This window comes from Lonchura striata, chromosome 1A (genome assembly GCF_050655825.1).
Source record: "Lonchura striata isolate lonStrDom1 chromosome 1A, ASM5065582v1, whole genome shotgun sequence".
Taxonomy (NCBI): domain Eukaryota; kingdom Metazoa; phylum Chordata; class Aves; order Passeriformes; family Estrildidae; genus Lonchura; species Lonchura striata.
This window is the reverse complement of record NC_140741.1, coordinates 73,033,328-73,057,980: the sequence shown is the minus strand read 5'-3', so window position 1 is coordinate 73,057,980 and position 24,653 is coordinate 73,033,328. Positions and strand designations below refer to the sequence as shown.

The following is a 24,653-nucleotide window of genomic DNA, read 5'->3' as shown; positions in this document are numbered from 1 at the left end:
GTGCTTTCCTCGTTTAACAGATGGTTCTCAGGTTTCTTGGGCTTTTCTCATGAAGATTTTCTTGGAGAGGAGTGTGTAAGCTGTGCTGCTGACAGATACCCTCGTGAGAACTGTCCACACTGGCTTGATTTCCCTCTTCAGGAGCTGGATTCTTGGTCTGAGCTGGCTGGGTTTGTTGTCCTTGGGGTAAATGAACACAGAGCTGTGTGTCAGTGAGTGATAAAACTTGAGGAACAGGTGTAATTCTTTTTTTTTACGTAGTTTTCTGCCCTCTGAAGAGGAGACTGAGAATATTTGCCCATCCTCAGGACTCAACAGATGGGTTCATCTTGCATGGTGATTTAGGGTCTGGAATGCCAGTTCTACAAGGACTGGCTGAGGATTGAAAAGGAGACTCAGGGAAGTCCTTATTTGCCTGAAGACCAACATGTACCTGAAAGGAGGTGGTGGTGAGGTGGGAATCAGCCTCTTCTCCCAGGTAACAAGTGACAGGAAATGGCAAACAGCCTCAAGTTTCACCAGCGGAGGTTCAGGTTGGACATTAGGAAAAATTTCTTCACTGAAAGACTGGTTAAGCATTGAAACAGGCTGAGGGCAGTGGTGGAGTCACCATACCTGGAAGTGTTCAAAAAACAAGTGGACCTGGCACTTGATGATACAGTTTAGTGAGCATGGTGGTATTAAATCAAAGGTTGGGCTCAGTAATCTTGGAGGTCTTCTCCAACCTCAATGATTCTGTGGTTCTAGTCAATTAAAGTCAGCTCTCACAGGGCTTCCAGAGGCAGGTATGGAGCACACCCAGGTGGGAAAAAATAAAGATGCTTCACTCTTCTTGAAAACACTGCAGCGAGGCAAAATTTTGGATTTCATGGCTGAAGGAAAAAGAGTTTGGTCCTGCCTGCACTTTCAAGCAGCTTTCTTTTACCCATTAGTGTTTTGTGAGGCTGTGTGGAAGATTCCCAGGCAGCTGCATGCTCAGGGCAGAGCCCAGGGACACGGGCACAGCTCCGTCCTGCTGCTTCCTGCCTGCTCTGCTCCACACAGGCACTTTCTGGACAGAAAAGCTGCACAATAAATCCAGTGCTGATGTGGCCTGGCGTGGTGACAGCTCTTCCAGTAACTGCAGGAACTGCCTGCTTGCAGAGGCCTGGCCTGCTCCGATGGGTTGTTTTCCTTAAAGCTGTTGTTCTGCACCAGATGGGGCACACGGTGTCTTTGTGCCTCCCTCTGCCATGCAGACACTTTGTGGTGGCTCCTGTGCCACTGCCCAGGGTGATTTGTTCCTTTCTGAGAGGCTGTGATGGACCTGAGTGCTTCCCAGAACATGTCACTGTGAGCAGGGCTGTGCAAACACTCAAGACTTGCTCGACATCGTTCTGCAGATGTGCTCCGGGCCTGATGTTTGTTCTGCCAGCTGAGGGGCTGCAGAAAGATTATGAAAAAAGAAAAAAATACCTGTTTGAAAGGGAATAAATTGTCTAGGACACACTTCACTAGCAGATTTCCAGGAAACAACCCTCTGTCAGATTTCTTGGAAGCTGCTGTAGCTCCCAGTGCTTAGTGCCAAGTCTGAATAGCCCATCATCATCGCAGTGCTTAACGTTAGGTTTGGTGACACACTTTTCCCCTAATTTGCAAATCCCACCTCAGCCAGAGCTAGTTGACAGGTGGGCAGGTTTCCAGGCTCTCTGCACAACCTTGGGATGAATATTCAACCTTTAGGCACTGACATGCAGCTTCTGTCACACGCTAGTCTTGGTGTGCTGCTGCTGTTGAAGTGAAGATTTGGTAACATCTTACGTGTCTCGCTGTCACAAGAGGGAGTTTTGTAGCAGTGCTGCCCTTGCTGGTGTGTCTGGATGCAGTCTTGCTGTGGGCAGAGCTCAGCAGACAGAATGTGTTAATAGAAGACAGCAGCACAAGCAGGATGAATGTCTTTCATTCCTTGTTAAAGCCTTGTACATGTTGTTCAAGCCTGACTAACAAAATTCCTCTGAGTGACACTGCTGCAAGCAATTCTCTTGCTGTTGGTAGCACTGTAATAGAAAACAGAAGTGAGCATTTGAGTGACTCAAAAACCAAAATCAAGGATAAGAATAAGAAAAAGCATCAACTGTTTTAACAGGAAAAATAAAAACCCAACGTGGCTAGGTATTCTTCTGTGGCATTTCCAATTTATTGTTACAGGAATATCCTCCCAGCTAGACTCAAGCTCCCTCAGGAAGCTGGTTTCATATGGTGGTTTAGATTTAACTATTCATTGTCTAGCACCATTTGAAATCAGTGTTCTTGGAGGAAGAATGCCTGCCTTCATCAGGGAAATGGACCCTCGGGAGCCTCAGAGGAAAAGAAGAGAAAGTCAAGATCTTCCTTGTGTGGCTCTGCCATTCCAATTAACCTCCACCATCAAACCAAGTCCCTCAGTGGGACTCCAAGGGTCTGTGGCCCAGGTGACTCCTGGGAGAGCAATGTAAAGCATGATTTCAAAGGCAGAAATTCTGCTGTCATCATGTTTATAATATTTGTGAGTAGTGAGCAACAGCTTCAGAACCCAGGAAGATTTTGAGACAGAAACAAGGCAAAAAAGTAACATATAGAATTGTAACACGGGATTGAAGGTGTTGATTTTAATGCCCCAACTAGTAAAAACAGCTAGTTCATACAAGATGGTGAGGAATAGGGAGGGAACTACATGTACTCTAAATTCTTAACTCAGAACCTGTTTTCAGCCTTACCTAGATCTATTTTTCTTACCACTTCATCACACTTGTAAATACTTTGTCATACAAGACAGACACTGGAATTTGAAACAGGTAATTCTGCATGGAAGCACTGGGAATTCTGGATGCTGTTTGCATCCCTCCTGCGTGTTTGGCTTTTTGTCGTGGCCTGTTTGGCAGATCAGAATGTGTTGCTTATTTTGTGTGACAAGACTTGCCAGCATGCAGGTTGGTGGTTGGACGTGCTCATGGAAATGGCCAGCAGCTGAGAGTTAGACCACAGGTGGTTGGTCATACTCTCCAAATCCCCTGAAATCTGGAGAAGTCTTTCAAGATTGTATTTTTTTAAGTGTTTTACTGTATTAAAAAAATGTGTGTACCTAATGGTTGATGTTGAAAATTTTCACTGTCTAAACCTCTGTTTTTTCACCAGTGCTTTAATAAGAACTATATCAAGTATTTGGGGATTCTCCAATGTGAAATGCTGTCGACCACATAACTCTTCATCCTTGCAGATCTCCGTAACCCCTTTAGAGGATGACTGATTTCTTTTGGTGTTCAGAGTCAATAATAATTTCTAGCACCATTTGAAATCGGTTATAGTGATTGGGGAATTGCACCTTGTGAATTTTTACAGAAGAGGCTCCAGAGAGAAGCTTTATTGATATGAAAACAGGGAAGTGTGTTATTTTAGTGAATGGAGTTGCAGAAATGCTACAAGTTTAAACTCTGGGAGGTGGAAAATTGTAAAAACGTATAACCCAAGATCTTGGTTTAGGTCCTCTGTGTGAAGATGATCCTTGGAATGTTTTGGAAAACTTTACGGTGCTGAGAGGGAAGATCAAGGGAGATGGTTTTCCAAGTGAGAATAACCAGTGTGGACTTTGGCTCAAAGAAGAACCCCACCCTGTTGGCTTAATGATCTGTCTGTGAGGTATGAGGAAATAAAAGGAGCAGCAGAAATCCTTCCAATCTGCAGCTCCCATACTCTGGATGTGCTGAAAGCAAATCTCATGGAGGTTTTCCCTGCCAGTCTGAGAGCTTCTTCCATTCTCTCATACACCCCTTACAGAGTAAGCCATAAAGAACCTGAGTTACTTCTCCAAGGGTGTTTAATATGTATTAATTCCTCTGAAATTTCAGTTGTTCAGAGACACAGCTGGCTGGAAGCCGAGTCAAAGGTGGGTCCTGTCCCCAGTTCCAGCAGGATCTCATTATCCATGAAGATAATCTCTGAAAAATCATCCTTCAATCAGCTGGTCATTCTACATCCAGCTTTTTGGGAGTTAATAACACCAACCAACCTACAGCAACACATCACACACCAATCTGCAGCAAGGCATCCCTGTAGCAGGGGATGTTTTCCTGGATGTCCTGGTGAGTTCAGCAGTGTACTGCTTTTCCTGCTATTCCATATGGAGTAACTAAAAAAGAGATTTTTTTATGTAAACAAGTGGAGCAGCTTTTGAATATTCAGAGGAATTTCTAAGGTTGTAGCTGATTGTTGGAAGAAGCAAATCCACCTTCCTTTTTATCCCCTCAAAATTTTGTTACGTATATGAAAATATATTGAAGGCTGGAGAAGGAATTTTGCCAAGGAGGTTGAGTGAGCAGACAAGGGGGAATGGCTTCGAACACAGGGCAGGGTTAGATTAGGAATTAGAAGGAAATTTTTCCCTGTGAGGTTGGTAAGGCCCTGGCACAGAGTGCCCAGAGAAGCTGTGGCTGCTGCTGGATCCCTGGAAGTGTCCAAGACCAGGTTGGATGGAGCTTGGAGCACCCTGGGATAGTGGAAGGTTTCCCTGCCCATAGCAGGGGTGGAATGAGATGATCTTTATTTTCAATTAAGATAATCACATACCAAAAGGGACTTTTTGACCTCTCTCAAGTCTCTTCCTTCCATCCATTCACAAAATCCACCCTCATGCTCTCTGTTCAGATAGAGCTTTGAGAAGTGGTGAGTGCTGTATTTAGTACCAAAGACCATAGGTTAAGCCCTTAAATTAATGGAACAAATTATTGAAATATGGAAAATACAGACTGGCTAGCAGCATGGGGGGTTTGCAGTACAATGCAGAGCTCTACGTGTTTTAGGGGGTTTGACAGATGTTCTTGTGGAGGTTAAAAGCTGTGCAGAATTAAGTGGTGTTGGAAGCGTGACTAGAAAATAATCACCATGTTTTAAGTACATCCACTGCCTGAGTAGCTGCCATGCAGACTGTTGCTTAAATGATTTCTTGTGGGAAGTCCTTGAAGGAGCAGATGGATCTGTTTGGACTTTTGCTGCTTGTGCTGTGCATGTAGGATCTGGACTTCAAGGCAACTTGTTAACACAAAAACTAATCTTCAGGTTCAAACCAGCTACAAAGTGGTGCAGAAACAGGTGAAAAAGGTTAATAACATTTTAATTCTTTCTGTTGAAAGGCAAGAGGTTCTTTGAACCCTACAGTCAGAGAAATGGAGCTGCCAAGTGCTTGGATCTCGTGAAAGTATTTTCAGACGTGAGCACTGATGGAGGTGTGCCTGTGTGCTCACACACAGGATTATGTCCTGCTCATGGTGGATCTTCTCTCATGGGAAAGAAAGGATGAAAAAAGGAAGAAAAATGCCTGATGAAAGCAGAAGTATTTCTGTTTCCAGCGTATAATATATCTGAGAAAGAGGGAAGCATATGTAACGAGTTGTTTTTTTTTGGTTTGGTTTGTTTTGGTTTTTTTTCATTTATCCTATTTGCTCTCAGCTTCTGGCTTTTTCAACAAGTGAAGCTACTGGAAGACAAGTCTTCCCTATCACACAGATTTGGGTGCAAAATGCTGCCTACAAAACCTGAATAAGTCTCAAAACTCCAGTCAGGTACCATAATGGGTAACTTAAACTATTTGTTTGGAAATCTGCTCCATCCTCCCGTTGACAGACCCTGCAGCAGTCACAAAATGCAACGTGCAGGAGGATTGTTTCCATGGCCAGAAAAGTTTGTCCCGTTGCCAATGTTCTGGAATGATGTTAAAATGAAATCAACACTTGGACTAAGCCAAAAGCAGCACTGGAAGTCAACCGCTTCTCCCAAAAAACCCTCTCCATTCTGGATTAATATAAAATGAGCTGGATGGTAGGATGAGAGGAAGATGATGTCTGTTGGGAAATTTTTAATACAAAAATATTTTAGAAATGTCTGACGGTGTACACAGTTTTTATTAATGAGCCCTGAAACCACTTCATTCTACTACATCAAGCCAAAATTTCAATTGTTGCAATTAATTTGTCTGAAATTTTTGTGATCTTGCATCACAGTCTCAAAATGTCAAGCTTCTACATAAGGATGTTCTGTGAAATCCACTGTATATTGGGAATCTGGGGGAAAAATAACCTGATCATGTTGAGTAGGGGCTTGGGGTGATAGTGGAAAATCGCTTTGTTATCACAGCAAATAAATTGGGGGTCAGAACTATAATTTTCATTATAATTGATAAAATAGTCAACATTAATTGATGAAACATGCAGGCATAAGGTGGTTATGAAAGAGTGGAACAGTAAATGAAACAAAATTGTGATGTTCTACAAGTTGTTGCCAGATTCCTTCAAGCCAGTTTGAGACAACCAAAAATACTTGGGACTTCTTAACCAAAAATTGTGGGGGATCTGCTGTGTCCTTAGCACACATTTTCAGTGGCAGCAGAGTTACGAGGAGGATGAATTCAGGTATTGTGGCTTTTACTGTGGGCTGGTTGAGTCCTGCTGGGACCTTTGCTAAGTAAGAAACGGCAGAGGCTTGTGTTGGCAGAGCTTTGCTGTGCAGTGGAACAGGCTGTTAGAGCTCACAGCAGTGCAGAGGTGCCAGCAGAGCAAATTCTTCCTTGTTTGGGTAATCCTAATGAAAATAGTGTTAGAATTTCTAACTATCTGGTGAATCAGATCCCAGTGAGGGCAGTGAAGCAAACTCCAGTGAAGCAACCTGGGTTAAGCTGCCTGCCACGAGAGGTTGTCACTTTTCAGGTATCACTAAGGCAGCTCTGCTGTCCTGGTTTCTGAACATGCTGCATCAAACTGCTGGGTTCTCTTCTCCAGGTGCTGCAGGTGCATCTCCTCTGGAAACATTCAGGACTTTGGAGCTTCAAGCAGAAAAGCTGGACCAGCTGTGTGCTCCCACCTCTGCTGCTGAGCAAGTGGATGTTCAGTGGGTACTGCTCAGTGTAGTGGTTACAGACAGTGTAGTGGTCAGAAGATATTCCCACTCAGCTCCTTGAAGTAGGAAGCAAAAAATGTTTTTCCTGATGTCATTCTCGCTCTGCTGGATTTCCTACAACTTTCCAAGGACAGTCTGTGGAGAGATGTGTGGCTGCCTGCTCTGCTGCCTGGATTGCTGGGTATTTTAAGTGCCTTTATGTGCAGTTTCTGTCTGTGCTGCCTTCTCAGCATCATGTCTGCCTCCCCTAGAAGATTCTTCTCCAGAGAACCTGCCATGGAAGTAGATGAGTTGTCCAGAGGGCAAGTCAATAAAACAAATTTTTCCATGTCAAAGAAGTTTTTTAAAGCCCCCTTGTCAAAAAAAAAAAAAAAAAAAAATGGAAAGGTGAGCCTTGGGATCACAAAGATTTGAGTTCAGTGTTTTGGTACTAGTGAAAGTCAAAGACTGGTTTGGGTTGGAAGGGACCTTAAAGCCCATTCAGTTCCATCCCCCTGCCATAGGCCAAAACACCTTCCAGCATCCCAGGTTGCTCCAAGCCCCATCCAACCTGGCCTTGGACCCTTCCAGGGATCCAGGGGCAGCCACAGCTTCTCTGGGCCCCCTGTGCCAGGGCCTCACCTCCCTCACAGGGAAGAATTACTCACATACTGCTGCAGAGGAAAGATTTTTTGGTCTCTACTTCCCCAAAGCAATCAGTGTGTCAAACGCTGTATAACTCTGGCTGTATTCCAGCCTGGAAAGCCAGACACTGACCCTCATTTGGAGCAGCACAGCCTGGGATGAAGTGGCTGGAAGGGCCATCAAAGAGGAACCAGCTGTGACAACAGTTCTCCAAGCAACGCGTGGCAGAGCGTGGACATCCAGAGGAATGCAAGGCAACTCTTTTAATTTCATTGCTTCAAATATCATGACTCTCTGTTCTTCTATAACATTACTGCATAAAAACCCAGCGGGATTTATTTATAATTGATGATTTTACGTGGAAGATACTCCAATGCCACCGTGCGGATTAAATCCCAGAACAGACTGACAGCTGTAAAATCCATGAGCACAGGTGAGTGAGCTGGTCTGGTAGTAGCCTCCAGAGGACCACAAAGTCATTTTCTCGGTTAGATTTTGCCATGATTTAATCTTCAGTCTTGCCCATCCTTAATGTGAAACAGACTGGGAAGAGAATGGCTTGATAGTTCCCCATATAGTTCATCATTACTAAAAATGCCACGGGGTGATGGGATTGCCTACTGAACAGTGCCAAAATCCTTACAAATCCAAACCTGCTCAAAAACCACCTCTAGGACAACCTAAATTTCTCAGGAAATTCATGGGAATTATCATGGCTTTCCAGGCTTCCAAATAAGTTGTCACGTAAAGATTCTCCACTATGTTTCCAGTGTGAGAACTGAAATCACAACTTGAAGGAAAGAGAAATGCAGTGCAAGTAAATTTTCAAGATTTCTCTATGCAAATCAAAATTCCAGTTGGAGAACTTTGGAGCAAAACAATGGTGTAAAAACCCCCACTTTTTAGTTGAGATTAGCCTGGAAATTTTAAGGCGCTCATGAATAATTTATAAACCAGTCTTCCCACAGATGAGCAGCAGGACGAGAGCGTGGCTACATTTGTCACTGTATTGAGATGTTTCCTGGCAATGGTGGAATTTTTATGGTGTTCTTTCTCATAATGGAGTTGTTGCTTAGCTTTTAATGTCCCAAATGTAAACAGATCTGAGGAAGCAGATCGTTAAAAACGTTTAGAAAGGGTGGATGAAAAAGTGAAGTATTTGTGTGCTGCGTTCCAAGCAAAGCCTATAAATCACCGCCGTCGGAATTCTCTGACAAGGAGAAAATGGTTTTATGGACTCACAGAAATGGCATTGGGAGGAATAGTGAACAGATTAATTTTTTTAAATCATGGCAGAAGAGCAGAGGAAATAACCCAGGAGGTTTGAGAAGCTGTCCTGTGCTCTGTTTTCAGTTTTAACACTTTGGTTTAACAAATCCTAATCTGATTCAAATCTGCTTTACCATCTTCAGCTCCACAATCTCTGAAGCCGTGGGACCAGTTGACTTCACTGCCTGGTGCTCCTGCATTAGCCAGGCTGGGAATGCTTAAATCCATGCAGAGGTTTTATGTGTGGGAGCAACTCAGGGAAAAAGGGTTAAAAAAAGACAATTTCCAGTTGGTTTTCAACCCTCAAAGCTTCTTTCTAAACTCAGATTTGGCTTTGCAGCTTTCGACCTTCAAGAGTCACTTCAGTGACCCATCACCGTGTCCCGGGCGGGAAGCCGGGGATCCCGTGGGATGCGGGGGTGGAGATGCCAACCCCTGGAAGGCGCTGGCGCAGGGGGATGGATGAGGTGCTCCTTGGCTGCCCTGGGCCTGGCCGAGCCAGCCCAGCAGATGTGAGATGCTGCCTTGGCGCGGGCAGCAGCGGGAGCCGCGGTTGGGCTCGTCGGGAGAGGCCGTGGGTGGAGAGGAGCTGGCAGGGATCCCGGGAGCCGCTGGGAAGAGGCTGCGCGGGGGAGAGCGAGCTCACCACCCACCTGGGATGAAATCATGGAACGGGCAAGCGCGAGGAAAGGCTGGTGAGGAGAAGGAGACCTAAAAAAAAGCGGGGGGACGGGAGAGGAAGGATGCTGGACCAGCGAGGAGGGTGGTTCCTGTGCTGGGGGGTTCGAGGAGGATCTGGTTCTCACAGGAGTCACTTGTAACAGATATGGAATAAAGGCAAGAATTTGTCACAGGAAGGTTTGCTCCAGCAGCATAGAAAAGAACTTTGATACCTGACCCCTTTGATGGAAATTCATTAATGTGTCTGAATGGAGGAGTGATTGTTCCCAGGCAGGCTGCTGCTTCCTCAGTGTAACCTCTAACCAACTTGGACCAAGGAAGAGACATTCCTGGAGTGAGGAGAAGGAGGAGATCTCCTCTGGAGCTGGCTGGTTTATAAGAATGTTTTTAAGGGCTGCTGAAAAAGGGACTTTGCAGTGCCACTTTCCTTGAGCAAGAGGTTGCCTTGGTGTTCCCAGTTGGGTGGGTACATTGTCTCATCCTTACTGTGCAGACCAACAAGGAAAAAGTCCAGTGTGGCTTCCTGTTGCACTTTGAACATTGCCCAGTGTGAACTCCTTGGATTTTTTTCCCCCCGATATTTATCTGATTTATCATAAATCACACCACTCATGAGAGTAACTGTTTCAATCCAACAAGAAGACCTTCAGACCTTCAGTGTCCGTGTTTTGCACGTGGATTCGTGTCCAGGCTGCCTCCCTGCAGCTCATCCCACATCATTTCTGGAGAGCTCAGGAAGACGACGAGCCAGCAGAAGGAGCGGGTGTCCCTGGAGTGATCAGCAGGAGGTTTTGTCCAGTGCCCCCACTGAATGCAGCTTGGATCTTCTGCTGGGTTTTGCTGGATCTTTTTTGCTCCTTGGAAGCACAGTTCAGGACAAAACCATCACGGTCTGACTTTGAGGAATGGGATTCTCAGCACTTCTGTCTTTGCTGCAGCCAGTGAAAAAAGTGATGCGTAAGACTCCTTCTCCCCCCATCAGCTCCAGTGGGTGCAAAATTGTAACTGTTTCAGGAAAGATACAGCCAGAAAAAAAAAAAAGCCAACCAAAAAACATTTCCCTAGCTCATTTTCTTTTCCCAGAAAACCAGATGGATGAATCATTACAACAGCAGCTGTGACAGGGGACCAGACAACAGACTGAGCCCAAAGCCCAGCCCAGTCGAGGCAAGATGAAAATCTGTCCAAGGATTTACCAACCCTCCCTCCCACATCTGTTTAAAGGAGCAAGACTCCAGAATTAGGGCACGTGGATTTTATCCTTCCTCTTGCCTCCTCCATTAGCAGCAAGAGCAGCCACTGCAAAGACCAGGGTGTAATAAATCCAGCAGGATCTAGCAGTGAGGTCCAGTGAAGAAACAGAATCACAGAATAGTTTGGATTGTAAGGAACCTTGAAAATCCTTTCGTTTCAACTTCCCAACAACTTCCACTAGACCAGGGTGCTCCAAGCCTTGTCCAGGCTGGGCTTGGACTCTTCCAGGGATCCAAGGGAAGCCACAGTTTCTCTGGTAGCCTATGCCAGGGTCTCACCACCCTCACAGGGAAGAATTTCTTCCCAGTGTCCACCTAACCCTGCTCTCTGGCAGTGGGAAGCCATTTTCACTTGTCACTCCATGCTATTGTCCTAAGTCCCTCTCCAGCTCCCTTGGAGCACCTTTAGGCACTGGAAGAGGCTCTCAGGTTTTCCTGGAGCCTTTTTTTTCTCCCCACCTGTCCCAGCCTGGCTCTGGAGCAGAAGGCCTGCATCCCTGTGAGCATCTTTGATTCACTCCAATGCATCCCTGTCTTTTCCTGTGCTGTGAGCCCCAGGGCTGGAGGCAGCTCTGCAGGTGAGATCTCACCTGAACGGAGCAGAGGTGCAGAATCCCCTCCCTGACCTGCTGCCCACACTTGTGAAGCAGCCCAGGACTGGGGGAAGTGTCTGGGGGGCCACCAACACCCCCAAATTCTCCTTCCCAGGGCTGCTCCCCATCCGTTCTCTGTACCTGTTCTTAGAATTGCCCAAGCACAACATCCAGCTCCTTAGACCAGAGGAAGCAGCCTTGAGGCTCTGTTTGTTTGTTTGTTTGTGCCAGGCTTTCCTCTGCAGGCAGAGTTATTTGTGAGATACGTAGACATTCTCTTAATATGGCAGAGTCCTGTGTGTAAAATGCATCAAAATAAGACCAGAAGTGACAAGGTTGAGAAAGCATTTAAAAGTTAAAGAGATGCCTGCCTTCAGGCTGCCCACAGAACCCCTGTGGGCATGTGTGGTTCATCCTTAATTACACTTTTGGGAGGTATTTTTTATTCCAGATGACACTGCCCCACTCCCCTCATGCAGTGCTGGTACTCACTTGCTGAAAACCCATTCAGGTTTGTTTTTTTTTTCCTTCATCCTCTGCAGCATCCAAATGCTTTGGCTGGAGCAGTTGCCCTGATGACATCTTTTTTTTTTTCTTTCTTCCTTGGTGAGGCTCTATTGTGGTTTCTGCTTTACAAACAAAGAACCAGAGCACAGAGAAACTAAGGTCAAAGAAGCTATTAATTTCGGGTGCCCAATTTGAAGTAGCCAGTGCAAGATATTCAGGACTCTGTGTTCAAAGCGCAGATTCCTCTCATGCCTTTCTTTGTTTTCTTCCAACCCCCTGCTTTGTTCATTGCCCTCTTCCAACTTCTGCCTCTTGGGCGCTGTAATTACAATTTTTAAATTCAAATGCTGCTCTTAGCTTTCGAGTGTTTTCCTCGCTGACTGAAAAGCTGTAGCTGAGCTCCTCTAGGCAGCAAATGTTCCCTTTCTCTCAAGGTAAACAACAAGTCGGGGAGGGTCACTGCAGGTAAAAAGCCACAGGTCTTGAAGAAGAGAACAGGACATCATTCAAGCCAGAGTACTCCTGAGCGATGTGGAGATCTCTTCACCTCTCCTACCCTCTCTGGCTCCCATGAACTCTGTCACAGAGCAAGGGCAGCACAAAGAAGCTGGATCTGGGATTAAAAAACCTGGGGGTTACCTCAGGTGCTCAGAGCTTGTGTGCACAGTTGCTTTAGCAGAGGCAGCTATGGAGGAATTGTGTTTGGGGAAGCAGAGCAGACCACAGCAGGGGTGGGAGGGCAGAGGGAAGCCAGCGGTACCCAGCGTGTGCTTGTTGTGTTGGGAGTAGCTTGTACTTGTGGGACTTGGTCAAAGGCCAGGAAAACCCTGAGGGTGAGGCTGCAGTGCTCCTCTTGAGATGTTCCAGGCCTGGAGCCCTTGGGAGCAGCAGTGCTGAACGCTGTGTGCTCTCAGCTGCCCCAGGCACAGCCGATCCATCACACAAGGACACGTGTCCTGGGCTCCCTCCAAGCTGGAGCTTCCAGCACATCCACCTTTGGTTTCTGCTGCAGAGTCCTCTGGCCAGGCAGGTTTTGACTGCCCCATGTCTGAAAACACTCTCCAGCCTCAGCACCCCCCTCTTGGCTGTGGCAGAGGGAAGCAGTGGGGCAGTCAGGGGAGGATCTGTGAGGCTGCATTAGCCGCTGGCTGGTGAGTTTGCAAAAGATCTATCCCAAATGCAGGACAGGAGCTGGGGAGATGAGCACAGCACCAGTGAGCTGAGACCTCAGAAGGCCCCTGGAGCGTGGGTTTGAGTAGGAGAGAGCTGAGAAGAACTTGGGAGCAGTAGGAATGGTAATTCAGCATGGAACAATGCCTGGATGGCTCCGAAGGGGACCTGGCACCCATCTGTCCAGGCATTTCCTGCTGCCGCAGGGGATTCCTGTGCTCCTCCGTGCTGCTTCCTCCACCTCTGGATCTCTGCATCACTGTTGCTGTTGGAAACACCAGCATTTCATAAGCTGGAGAGCTCAGGGCTGCAGAGACAGCACAAAAGGAGCTCGAGGACATACAGAAGCAGGAAAACCATTTTTTTTTTAATCAAACTTGCATAGAAATTTTGGGTCTGAGGAGCATCTTAAATCCAGCTTCCCGCTCTGAGCAGAACTGTAGCCAGGGTATCAGCCACGTTCTGGCCAAGCCCTAAATCCCCAAAGTAGTGGGGTACAGTGTAGGTGTGGTCTGTCCCAGGGCAGCAGTGTCTCCCAGCAAGAGCTGGATGTGTCTCCTGTGCCCCCCTTTGCCACTGGTGCTTTTTGTCACGGACCAGCACAAAGGGGAGCAGTCTGGCTGTGTCTCTACACCATCTTTCATGTGTTTGCAGCTGGTTCGTAGCCCACCATCAGCTCCTCAGGGCTGTGCAGGGCTTTCTCCCCGCTATCAGCACTGTTTGCTCATAGTGAAAGCACAGAAACCCTCCTCCAAACCCCTTTGCTGCCCCAAAACCAGGGCAGCAGCCCTGGGCACACCTGTGGGCCATGAGTCACCAGCAGCAGCATCTCCCACGGGACCCGGCCCTGTCTCCCACGCTGGGGCCTTTCTGTCCACCTGGAGGGGTCCAGAGAGCAGCTTACAGCTCCCCCCAACCCACACACCTCCAGAGTGCTAAACTGGGGACATGTGAAGCCCTGGAGGGGACAACTGGTCCAGATTTCCTGCTGGACCCAGCCCCATCCAGGAGACAACATCCAGAGCATCCTATCCTGCCCTTGGAGGGGGTGGCAGCAGGGTTGGGTCAGGGGATGGAGTTGGACACACCACGCGTGTTTTCCATGCTAGAAACCTTCCTACATGCCAGTTCATGAGGATGAAGCTGTAAATCAGCAGGAAAAGCTTCTCAGTCATCACCATCAACACCGGGGGAAAGAGCTGCCTGGGAGGAGAGATAAGGAGTGCGTTGGTGGTCCTTCATTGTCCCCTTCCTCCAGGCTTCATGCTGCTGATGTAATTAGTGATTAATATATATATTTTCACTTTTAATTTCACAATGAATATGAGCAAGGCGAGCCCAGATGCAAATAGGAGCGGAGGCCCTTCTGCAGGGAGCTCAGGGGACTCTCCAGCCACCCCACACTGAGTCACCACAGCCCCCGGGAACCCCATGCAGGAGCCAGGAGGGGCCGGAGGGGTGACACGGCAGAGCTGCCTACTGAAAAAAAAAAAAAGAAAAAAAAAAAAAAAAAAAAAAGCCCCCAGTTTGTCGGTTTAGTAAGGAGAGGAAAATAGAAGTTAATGCTGCGACCTAGTGGAGAAAAACCAGACGTGCAGAGTCACGGCAGAGCTGATTCAGAAGAGGGGAAAGCAGAATTTTGTGGAATTTGTGCCTGGCGGAGGCTGGAGCACAAAAGGCTGTGATAGTGCAGCTTAGTTTTACAGGATTTCAACCTGAGGACATGGTTTGTAGCCTGTTAAGGTTTCCAGGAGGTGCTCAGCTTAGCCCTAAATAATCTATAGGTTGGAGCTAGGTGATCTTTTAGGTCCCTTCCACCCAAACCGTTCTGTAATTCTGATTTCTGTATTCTCATGAAAAGGCTGTGAACATCCCCGTGGCCCACGTTAAGCCCAGCACAACACCAATGTGGCTGCAAATGGGGTGGATAAAGGTCTGCTCCGAGCAGTGTCCATTTGGGCATGGATCTGTGCTCCCAGCTACTTCATCCAGCCCCAGAAGGAACTGGAAGTGGAGAAGAAACTGTTTGCTGTGCAAAAACGGGGGGGGGGGAAACAAGTCACTGGTGAGATGAATTGCCTGGTGCCTGCAGCTGTGTAAACCTGAGCTTGGCACAGTCTGGGATGAGATCCAACACCAGAGCACCTGCACTTGGGAAGTGGAAAATCCCTGAAACACAGGTTTTGGGTCAATAATCACCCAAATGGGGGACACAAACACCACCTGAGCTAAGGGCTGCTGTGGGTGGATGCCAAACCAGGGCAGGGAGAGCCTGTGGAGAACGGCACAGGGTTGCCGTGCTCAGGCACGGGGTCCATGCTGCAAAAAGGGGGCTGGGAAATGGGAAGGATTTAAAAGGAGAGCCCCAGGAGTGAGGAAAACCTCTCAAAAGGGTGAAGCTGAGCTCAGAGTGTTCCCCAGATGAGGAGAGTGGATTTCAGCCCAGCACAACTGTGTCCTGTGGCCCAAGGAAGCCCAGTCCTTGTTTTGTGATGGGTGGCCTGGAGAGCACACAGGGACTAAACCCCTCTGCTGAGAGCCCACAGGAGTTTGTACATCCAGGAGGGTTTGACACAAGGGAAGCTCCCTGGGACACAGCCTCTGCCTGGCCAGATCTCCCTTGTGCCGAGAAGTGAGATGCCTCCAGGATTAAAGAACAGCTGAGCTGGGGGATTTACAGACCCAGGGCTTGGCTTTGGGTGCTGCTGTTGGCATCAAGCTACGTAAATACCCACTCTTCACATCTTCAAAATCAGCAGCTCCTTTGGATCTGGTGGGTACCAGTAGTTAAAGCCACCCAGGACACCTTGTGCTGGTAGCATCACCCCAGGTAAATCACAGCTACTGAACTTTATTCCTTTGGAATGAAGGGATAGGCTTGATCCTGCTGTCTTGTGTGCTCTGCCTGGGTCAGGGAATGGATGGCAGCCCTTCAACCTGGTGCCCAGAGGCTGGTGGCACTTTACCCTGAAGCCCTGATCACGCCACATGTCCTGCCTCCAGATCTGTGCTGTGCAAAATGTCCCCCACACTCCTGCTGCCCTCCAGCTCCTGATTGTCATCGGTGGGGCACACTGAGACCATTAAAATTAGCCAAACATTGCATGGAAAAGGTAGCAGGGTGTTGGAATCTGAGGTATTGATGATTCTGAGATTGTAGAAAGTCTCTGTCTGTCAGCCCCGCTGCCAAAGCAGAAGCCATAATTGGTCTGTGCTGGTTTCCAGGTTGTTTATTCTGTTTATCTCTCACATGTTCTGCTGCCCTGCCCAGCTCTGTCCTGCAGGGCAGCGTGTGGGGCTCTGCCCTCAGTGGGATGTTACAAACATTAAATACCAGAAACTCCCTGGGCTGCATTTACAATAACGTGCCAATATCTGTCACCTACGTTGGACAGTGTGTCCCCAGCCTGAACCAACAGAAAAATGCCAACACCACAGTGAGACATGGAGGGCATGAAGAAGGAGAAAAAGGACAAGACACACCCAATTTCCTCCATCTTGTCCCCTTTGGACCCCTCATCTAGAATCCTAAAATTTTACTTTTGCACTCGTGCCACACTTAATTATTCCTTATATCAAACACTGAGAGCTTGTAATTAATCCTGTAAGATTGAAAACTCTTTTCCATGGACAGAGATCACAGACAGTGTCTCTGGGGCTCTGTCCAGGGGGGTTCCTGACCTCTGCCAGGGTCCCAGACCTTCCAGAGCAGCCAGAGTGAAGCCCTGGATTCCCACATCAGGGGAGATAGATGGAGGAATATAGCCAGGAGCAACAGCAGGAGGAAAGTGAAGAGGAGGAGGAGAGACTCTGGGGGAGCAGAGAGGAACAGAACAGCTCGAGGCAGCTGCAAGGAGCCCAACAGCTGGAAGCCAAAAATAATCCTCAACAGTGAATCAATTCGCTCTGGGGAATGGGTGAACTGGGGGAGAGGATGGGGCAGCTGATGAACTGAGTATGCAGGAAAACCCACAGAATGGTGAATCACCTCCCCAAAAAGCCCCTTTTCCCGAAACTAGGCAGTGATGAAGCAGAAAGCAGCAGAAACAGAAACAATTATGAGGGGAAGGGAAGTTTTCCCCTGGTGAATAAATATGCAGAACAGGCTGACCAGAAGTCAGAGAGTCAATCAGTGAGTGGATAAATCAGAGTGAACAAGCCATGGTGGTGGGGCCTGGCTGCCAGAGACACCTGGAGCGATGACTTCTGGACATGTCCACCCAGCAGAGGGGCTGCAGGGTTGCCTTGGGGACATGGAGGACCTGGAGATGTTCCTCCAGAGCTGGGTGCCAGTCCCTGAGTGATGGGAGGATAAGGAGTCTCAGGCTTGGGGAAGTGGGCTGTAAATGTTGAGCTGGGCAGAGGAGGGGATGCTAGGCACTGCCATGGACTGAGTGGTGGGTCCTAGGGACCAGGATGCAAAGCCCCCTAAGCTCCAAAACACATTTTTGGGGCATGGGATGAGGTATTTGGGGCATCACAGGCAATATACATTGGGATCATGTTTTGAATAATGGAAAAACCTTTGAGGCTGGCTCAGATTTAATAGAAAGTACATTCAAAGCTCCTCAATGGGCAGTTTAGCTGTTAAATAGTGATGAGGAGAGCCTAGAAAAAATTTTGAGAGAAACAGGTTTCTTGAAGAAATTGCTTTGTGTACAGAAACTTTTGAATTTAAAAAAAAAATCTGTGGTGAGACATCACAGAGATTGCATATTGCAGAAGGTATGGATTTTTTTTATTAGGACATGGCCACCATAAGAGAAACCCTACAAAGAGCAAGGAACCATGGTTTGTAAATGAGTTTTGGATGTTTTATCAGAAAATAAGGAATTTGAGGCTGCTTTGTTTTCTGAGATGAATGCCCCAGACACTAGACTGGAGTCCAGCTCTGTCCCTGTTCCATCTTCATCCATCCCCTCACTACTGCTCCATAAGACTGTTTTGGGAGAAGGATGCTGGGCATGAATGCTGGAAGGACTTTGGAGCTGGGCTTTTGTGTGACCTTATTGTTCTCTACAGCTCCTGAAGGGAGGTTGCAGACAGGTGGGGTTGGTCTCTTCCATAGGGCAGCACTGGCAGAACAAGAGGACACAGCCTCAGCAACATCAGGGAAGGTTTAGGTTGGATATTAGGAAAACATTTTTCACTGAAAGAATAATAAAATACTGGAATTGTCTTCCTAGGGAGGTGGTGGAATCACCATCTCTGGATGTGTTTAAAAAAAGACTGGAGTTGGCACTTGGTGCTATAGTCTAGTTGAGGTGTCAGGGCATGGGTTGGACTTGATGATCTTAGAGGTCTCTTCCAACCTCATTATTCTGTGATTCTGTGTGTGGGAAGGGGTCATGTCTCAAACCAGGTGCCCCCTCCCCGTGCAGCTGCTCTCCAAATGAGCCTTTCCCAGTATCCGCCCCAAGGGTCTTAAGCATCGCAGCACCGTGCTGGGGAAGGGAATGTCCCTGAGCAGCTGCAGGACAGAGAAATGAAGGTTATTCCCACGGACACAGAAGCTTTCGTGTCTCAGTGGGGATGGAGATGCTCCCACCGCCCATCCTTGGGGTTTGCAGTGAGGGCTCCAGTCCCACGGGCTCCAGGGAAGAGCGGTGATGCTGCTGTGTGCGGCCATGCTGTCACTAGAGGGAAGCAGAACCATGAGCACGGGCTGGGCTGGCGCTGCTGGCATCCCCGCAGCTGCTGTGCCAGCCAGGGGACAGCGTGCACAGACACCCAGAGCAGCTCTGATCTGGAGGAAGGGGACATCTTCGCCCCCTTGGGCTGGGCAGGGCGCCAGCGAGGGGCGGTGGGTGAAGGCGACGGGGAAAGGAGCAACTGAAGTGATGCTGGGCTCAGGGACACACTTGGGTCCCATGTCCCCTCTCTGCCATCCCTGACAGATGGCAGAGCTGACACGGGGGGCTGAAATGCGGTTCAGGAGCACCCCACAATGCAGGGTTGTGGCCAGCAGGGCCGGCTGGGGACTTGGAGCACCGTTGGCTCTGCCGAGGAGGCGGCACTGCTCCTGGGGACAGTGGGGACAGCTCATCGGGCAGGGCACCGCTCTGCCACCACCCTGCTGGGAGCCACGGCCCTCCTGGGATGGGTTAACGGGGGGACTGGGGATCTGGGGCAAAGCTGGGGGAGGCACCAGGTGGCAGGAAGGGGACAGGGCCCCAGACTGCCCTTGGAGGGATGGCCATGGGAGGGTGACCAGGTAAGGATGGCCCTGGGGGGTTGACCATGGGGACATGACCATGGAGGGGGTGAACATGAAGGACCATGGATGATCATGGAGGGGGTGACCATGGAAGGATGATGATGGAGGGGGTGACGATGAAGGGATGACCATGGAGGGATGATCATGGAGGGGGTGACCATGAGGGGATGACCATAGAAGGATGATCAAGGAAGGATGATGATGGAGGGGGTGTCCATGAAGGGAGGACCATAAAGAGATGACCATGAAGGGATGACCATGGAGGGATGATCATGGAGGGGGTGACCATGGAAGGATGATGATGGAGGGGGTGTCCATGAAAGGAGGACCATAAAGGGATGACCATGAAGGGAGGACCATGGAAGGATGATCATGGAGGGATTACCCATGGAAGGATGATCATGGAAGGATTATCATGGGGGGTGACCACATTGTGTTGGCAGTTCTGCTGGTCTGTGGACTCCAGGGAATGTGCAACACCTACTCAGGGAAGCCACACCACCCACAGACAAGGCCAGTCTCCAAACCAGCTGCTCTGGGACCTGGAGATTTTGTCCTTTATGAAGATGAGCAGCCAAAACAGTAATTTCCCCCTTCACCCCTGGAGATTTGGAGGATTCCCCTCCTCTCCTTGCACGCTGGGCTTGGATCCACCTACACCCTGAGCTCTCCCATGGGGCTGCCTTGGCCACAGCCCACATTCAGCCCACCCACATCTCTGGGGAAAGATTCCCCCAAGCATTTGTCAGCTGCGGATCTGGATAATTTCCTGGCATATTTGGAAACAAATGCATCCTGTAAATTTCTTCCATTTTCTACTGCTCCTGAGAGATTTTTGATGCGAAGTCGACCTATTCATCAGCAGCTGCCAGGAGTTTAGTTCAATAACAACTCCTGCTGACAGAGTTCTGCCCGTGTCAGTACAAGCCTCAGTCATTGTGGTTCTCCCAGTGCAGGTCATGGAGCCTGGAAATGCTAGGACTTGCTGCTTTGGCCAGCACAGGGCTGTGTCTCTCTGCCAGCCTCATACAATACAGGTTAACTTGCTGGTTTTCTCAATGCCATCTCTCCTGCAGAGATGGTTTATGGTACATAAAAAATCATTGCAATGAGGAAATAGGTTTGTTTGTCTGCCACAAAGTGCTGGCTTGGAAACAGGAGATAAAATATTAGCTGGTATTAGATCTTGAGCTCAACAGCTAAAAATTACTGAGAGCAGGAGTGATTTGTGATTTAGTGTTGTATTTTTTGTATTTTGTTCCCGAGGAGTGGAGGCCACTGGAACTCCTGGGGAGATCATTGTCCACTGGAGCAACAGCAGGCTGGGTGATGAGTGCAAAAAGCTGTGATATTGCAATGACCTGAAGGCAACTGTGAAGCAAAGAACAAGAAGTGCTAACCAATGCCTTGTTTTTCAAAGGAAGTTTTCTCCCCATCAGAGAACTTCTTGCAGAGAAAAACCAAGTGCAGCTGCTCTATTTTTTTTCTAATTATTATTTCTTTCTTTCAGATTTGCTGGTTGAAAACTGGTTCTGTGGTGCCCTGTGGAGCTGACGAACTCCTGGACAGATGGGCATGTGGCAAGGGCTGCTTCAGGCTGCTTAAGTGGCCCCAGTCACCAGCCAAACCAAACACTTGAAGTGTAAATCAAGGCCTAGAGAGAGCAAATCAGTTCTTAAGGTTCCTACCAGATCTCAAAGTCCCACAAATGGAAATCAATGCCATGGACTGCCATGACTATGGATACTTCTAGCACCACTGATGGCTTTGTGTTCCCCTGTAGCTGAACCTCCCAGTAAAGGTTAAATCAACCTGTAATTTACCCCAAAAGCTAGAGAGACCAGCTTGTACACTGGTTATGTCACTGGTCACCTGTTCCTTGCAAGGCTATGGACCATGGGACAGGCCAGCAGAGTTGGTAGAGAAAACTTTTCCATTGGGTTGAGTTCAGCCTAGAGACAGAGCTCAGCATTTGGGTGGAACACAAATGCACCCACAAGCTGTACCCTGGCACATTTTCTCCATTTTTATGGTGCCTCTGGAGCTGGCTTTATGACATTACCTCAAGTATTAGAACCATTCTGTGAGTTTAAAGGACACAGATTCACTCCTGACATTGACTCGCTGGGTTTTCCACTCATCTGATGCAGTAACTTGTTTTGTTGGCTGTTTTCTTCTTTTTCACCAAGGTTTCTGGGCTGCCATTAGCAGCAGAATTAAGTAGCTGCCTTCACATGTTCAGTTCCACTGTTTTGTTTCATTGCTGGGACCCCAGCCTGCAGCAGTAGCTCTGACTTGAAGGGAACACACTTTAATCCAAGCAATGAAATGTGAATGATATCAGTTTCACAGGCAGCTGTAAGAGCTGGATTCAGTAATGATTTTGGTTTTTTTAAATCCTCTGCTCTTTGTCAGGACATCTGGGTTCTCCTCCTATCCTTGTCTCCTGTAACCCAGAGTGGATCAGGAGGACCTTGCAAGCCTAAGATGTCACCAATACCCAAAAATATAAAGGTGGGTGTCAAGGGGATGGTGCTAGACTCTTCTCAGTGGTGCCCAGTGACAGGACAAGGAGCAATGGCCATAAACTAAATCACAAGAAGTTCCATCTCAACATAAAGAAGAACTCCTTTACAGTGAATAAAGGAGTTGCACTGGAAAAGGCTGCCCAGGGAGGGTGTGGAGTCTTCCTCTCCAGAGACATTCCAGCCCCACCTGGATGTGCTCTGTGTAACAGGGCAGGGTTGATCTCAAAACCTCACTTGCATCATTAAAGATTCTGTGATTCTGTAAGAAAATGAGAAAATTCTACCAGGACTGTGCTGATGGACATGGTGCAAAGTAGCTCCACTGGGACAGCGAGTCTGCTCCAACATCATTTTCACATGAGGGAAAGAGCAAGGAAATTAGTCCAATGGGTCATTTTCCAGGTGAAGAGCTGCAGTTGAAGCTCTTCCATGCACAAGTGCTGATTTGTTTTGGTAGCTGCAGTTACAGTTGTTTTTATATTTAAGCCCACACGGTGTAGCCAGACAAAAAGCTGTAGACTCAGGATATGGACATGAGTGATCATGGACAACCAGCCCCAGATCCTGCCCTGGCCCCAGGGTCTCCAGTCATCCCCTGGTACCTCTGGACACTACTCTGGAGATGCAGTGCTGAGCACACTGGAGCAAAACTTGAAGGCAGGCATTCAGCCAGCCCTTCTTCTCTGCCAGGTCTCATGAAAGGAAGTGAAAATCTGGCCAGAAAGCTGTTTGGAGGGGAGAAGTCTCTTTGGGGCTGGCCAGTGGGCCTGGCTGGGGAGTGTTGTAAGTGTGGCACTGCTGCAGGAGAAACCTGACAGCAGGGAATGATGTAAAACAGCACTTGGCATACCAAGGGGCTGCAGGGGCTAATGCTTGCCTGCCAGTTCATCTCCCATCTCCTGAAATTATGGCTTTTTATCTGGTCCCACAGGGTTTTATCCACCCAACATTGCCCACATAAAATTGTTGCTCTGTCCCTTTGGTGGCATCTCCCCAAAGGGACAGGGTCACACTGAGATTGTTCCCAAGAGGGATTAGGGATTTGGAGCACCCTGGCAAAGCCCCCTCCTGATCTCACCCCATACCATGTAGGGCTCTACCTTGTAGGAAGTGACTGGGAATAATGCACAGTGAACTACTGGAGAACACTTGGCTGAGGCACCATCTTGCTCCTGGCCCCTGGCTGCACCCAGGCATCTTTTGAACTCAAGTTTAAGAAATCTGACCTTCTCAACTTCTGCTTTTCACTTTTGCCTGGTAAGCATTTCTGCTGGTGACCCCACATGCTCCCGGTCACCAAGTTTCCCTTTCATGGCCAAAGCTGCTTGCAGCACAGAAAACAAAGAATAGAAAACTTCCCTTCACTTGCCATCCATGGCCAGTATTTGCTCTGGAGAGCTGAGTTGCCGTTGATCATCAACTCCTCCTCCTCCTCCTCCTCCTCCTCCTCCTCCTCCTCTCTGTGAAATGGCACTTGGTGCTGCTGGTGGTGCTTTGAGGACAATTTTTAGAAGTATCTGCAGAAAATGGATGGCTGCAATGGTATCATCATGAATTTCAAGGTGCTATTTTTCCACCTGGCATATCTCTCTAACTTGTTTTAATCCTGTTAAATATTAATCCCTCTCCTCCATGTCCTTGAACTCCTTTCCTGCTTGGAAGAGAATGTGAATTTAACAGGGATATGGTTTCCTCCATCAGCTGAGCTACCAGAGAAGCCATTGAACAGAACCTTGAGAGACTGTGTGGAAACACGTTCTTCCACTCTGGTGTGGAGCATTAAAGGCCACAGTGCTCTGGGAGCAATTCCCATCACTTCCCACACATATCCCAACACATTGTGTCAGCCTCTGGTCTCTCAAACATTGCCATGGGAGATGTAATCCAAAGTCTTTATAAAAAGAAGCAATATGAAATCATCTGTCTCTCCTTTACCCACAAGGTCTGCTACCAGCTCACAAGAGGAAATCAGACTGGTCTGAGAAATTTGGTCTTTACAAACCCTCTCTCTCATGCTACTTTACACGTGCTTGCAGAAAGGTGGCCTCAGCAGTTGTTCTGGAATTAAATGAAGCTCATCCTCCCAGGTTTGTAGGTTCTGGGATCTATCTTTTCCTTCCAACCCTTTATTTTTAAATACAAACATGACTTCCCCTCTTTCTTCATGTGAAAACATTTTCTTACCCTGCTCAAATTCCTCAAATCAATTTCTAGCAGCTGTTTTTAAGCATTGCAGAGGAGCCCCTGAGACAGGCGAGGTGAAGGCATCTCCTGCTCCTGGGTACTCTCTGCTTTGTAGATGTCCCCATCAGTAACCACCCTGTGCGCTGAGCAGAACATTCAGAGTTCCTCCTGGTCATTTAGGTCAGAGCACCTAAAAAGGGATTTTCCACTGCCCCAGATCAGGTGTGAACTGTATTTGGCCTTTCTCATTTAGTCCCAGTGAGCTCAACATAAGGAGGCTCATCTCTTTGAAGCTGACCTGGTTTCAATTTATGCTATCCTGAAGCTGAGGTCAGTGACAAGTCTGAGATTTATCTGACCTGTAGTGATGCTTTTTTCCTTCACTTTAGAAAATTCTGACCTTGAGTTCTTATAATTTATTTTATGTTAGGAAGGAGTCAAGAGGACAGGCATATGTGTGTTCATCTATAGGCATTTGCAAATCTGATTTTCAAAACTCTTCCAAAACACCTTTAAAGAAGAAAAATGATAGTTAGTCAAAGAACTATTGACTAAGGGAAAGAGCACATTTTATGACCTGAAATAAAGGGTAAAATTGTAGGTTATTTCCTCTTTAGCCTGACTAGTGTAAAAAAATCTTTTCCATTACTGAAAGCTGTCCTGAATCACCAACTGTAGTGCAGGAAATGGCCTCAAATTTTGCCTGGGGATGTTTAGATTGGAT

The 24,653-nt window shown here is 47.8% G+C and overlaps 1 protein-coding gene across 15 annotated transcripts in view; it reads left to right on the top strand.

Annotated features, from left to right (window-relative positions):
- LOC110470912 (endonuclease domain-containing 1 protein-like) overlaps positions 1-24,653 on the top strand; it is a 159,908-nt gene that overhangs the window by 115,625 nt on the left and 19,630 nt on the right. For 2 of the 15 annotated variants that reach the window (XR_014951861.1, XR_014951850.1), the window contains one exon: positions 3,499-3,857. The exons of 10 other annotated variants lie outside the window; for them this stretch is intronic. The gene's annotated coding sequence lies outside the window, so the exon portion shown is untranslated. 3 more of the 15 variants (XR_014951852.1, XR_014951862.1, XR_014951863.1) reach the window with 3 other exon arrangements.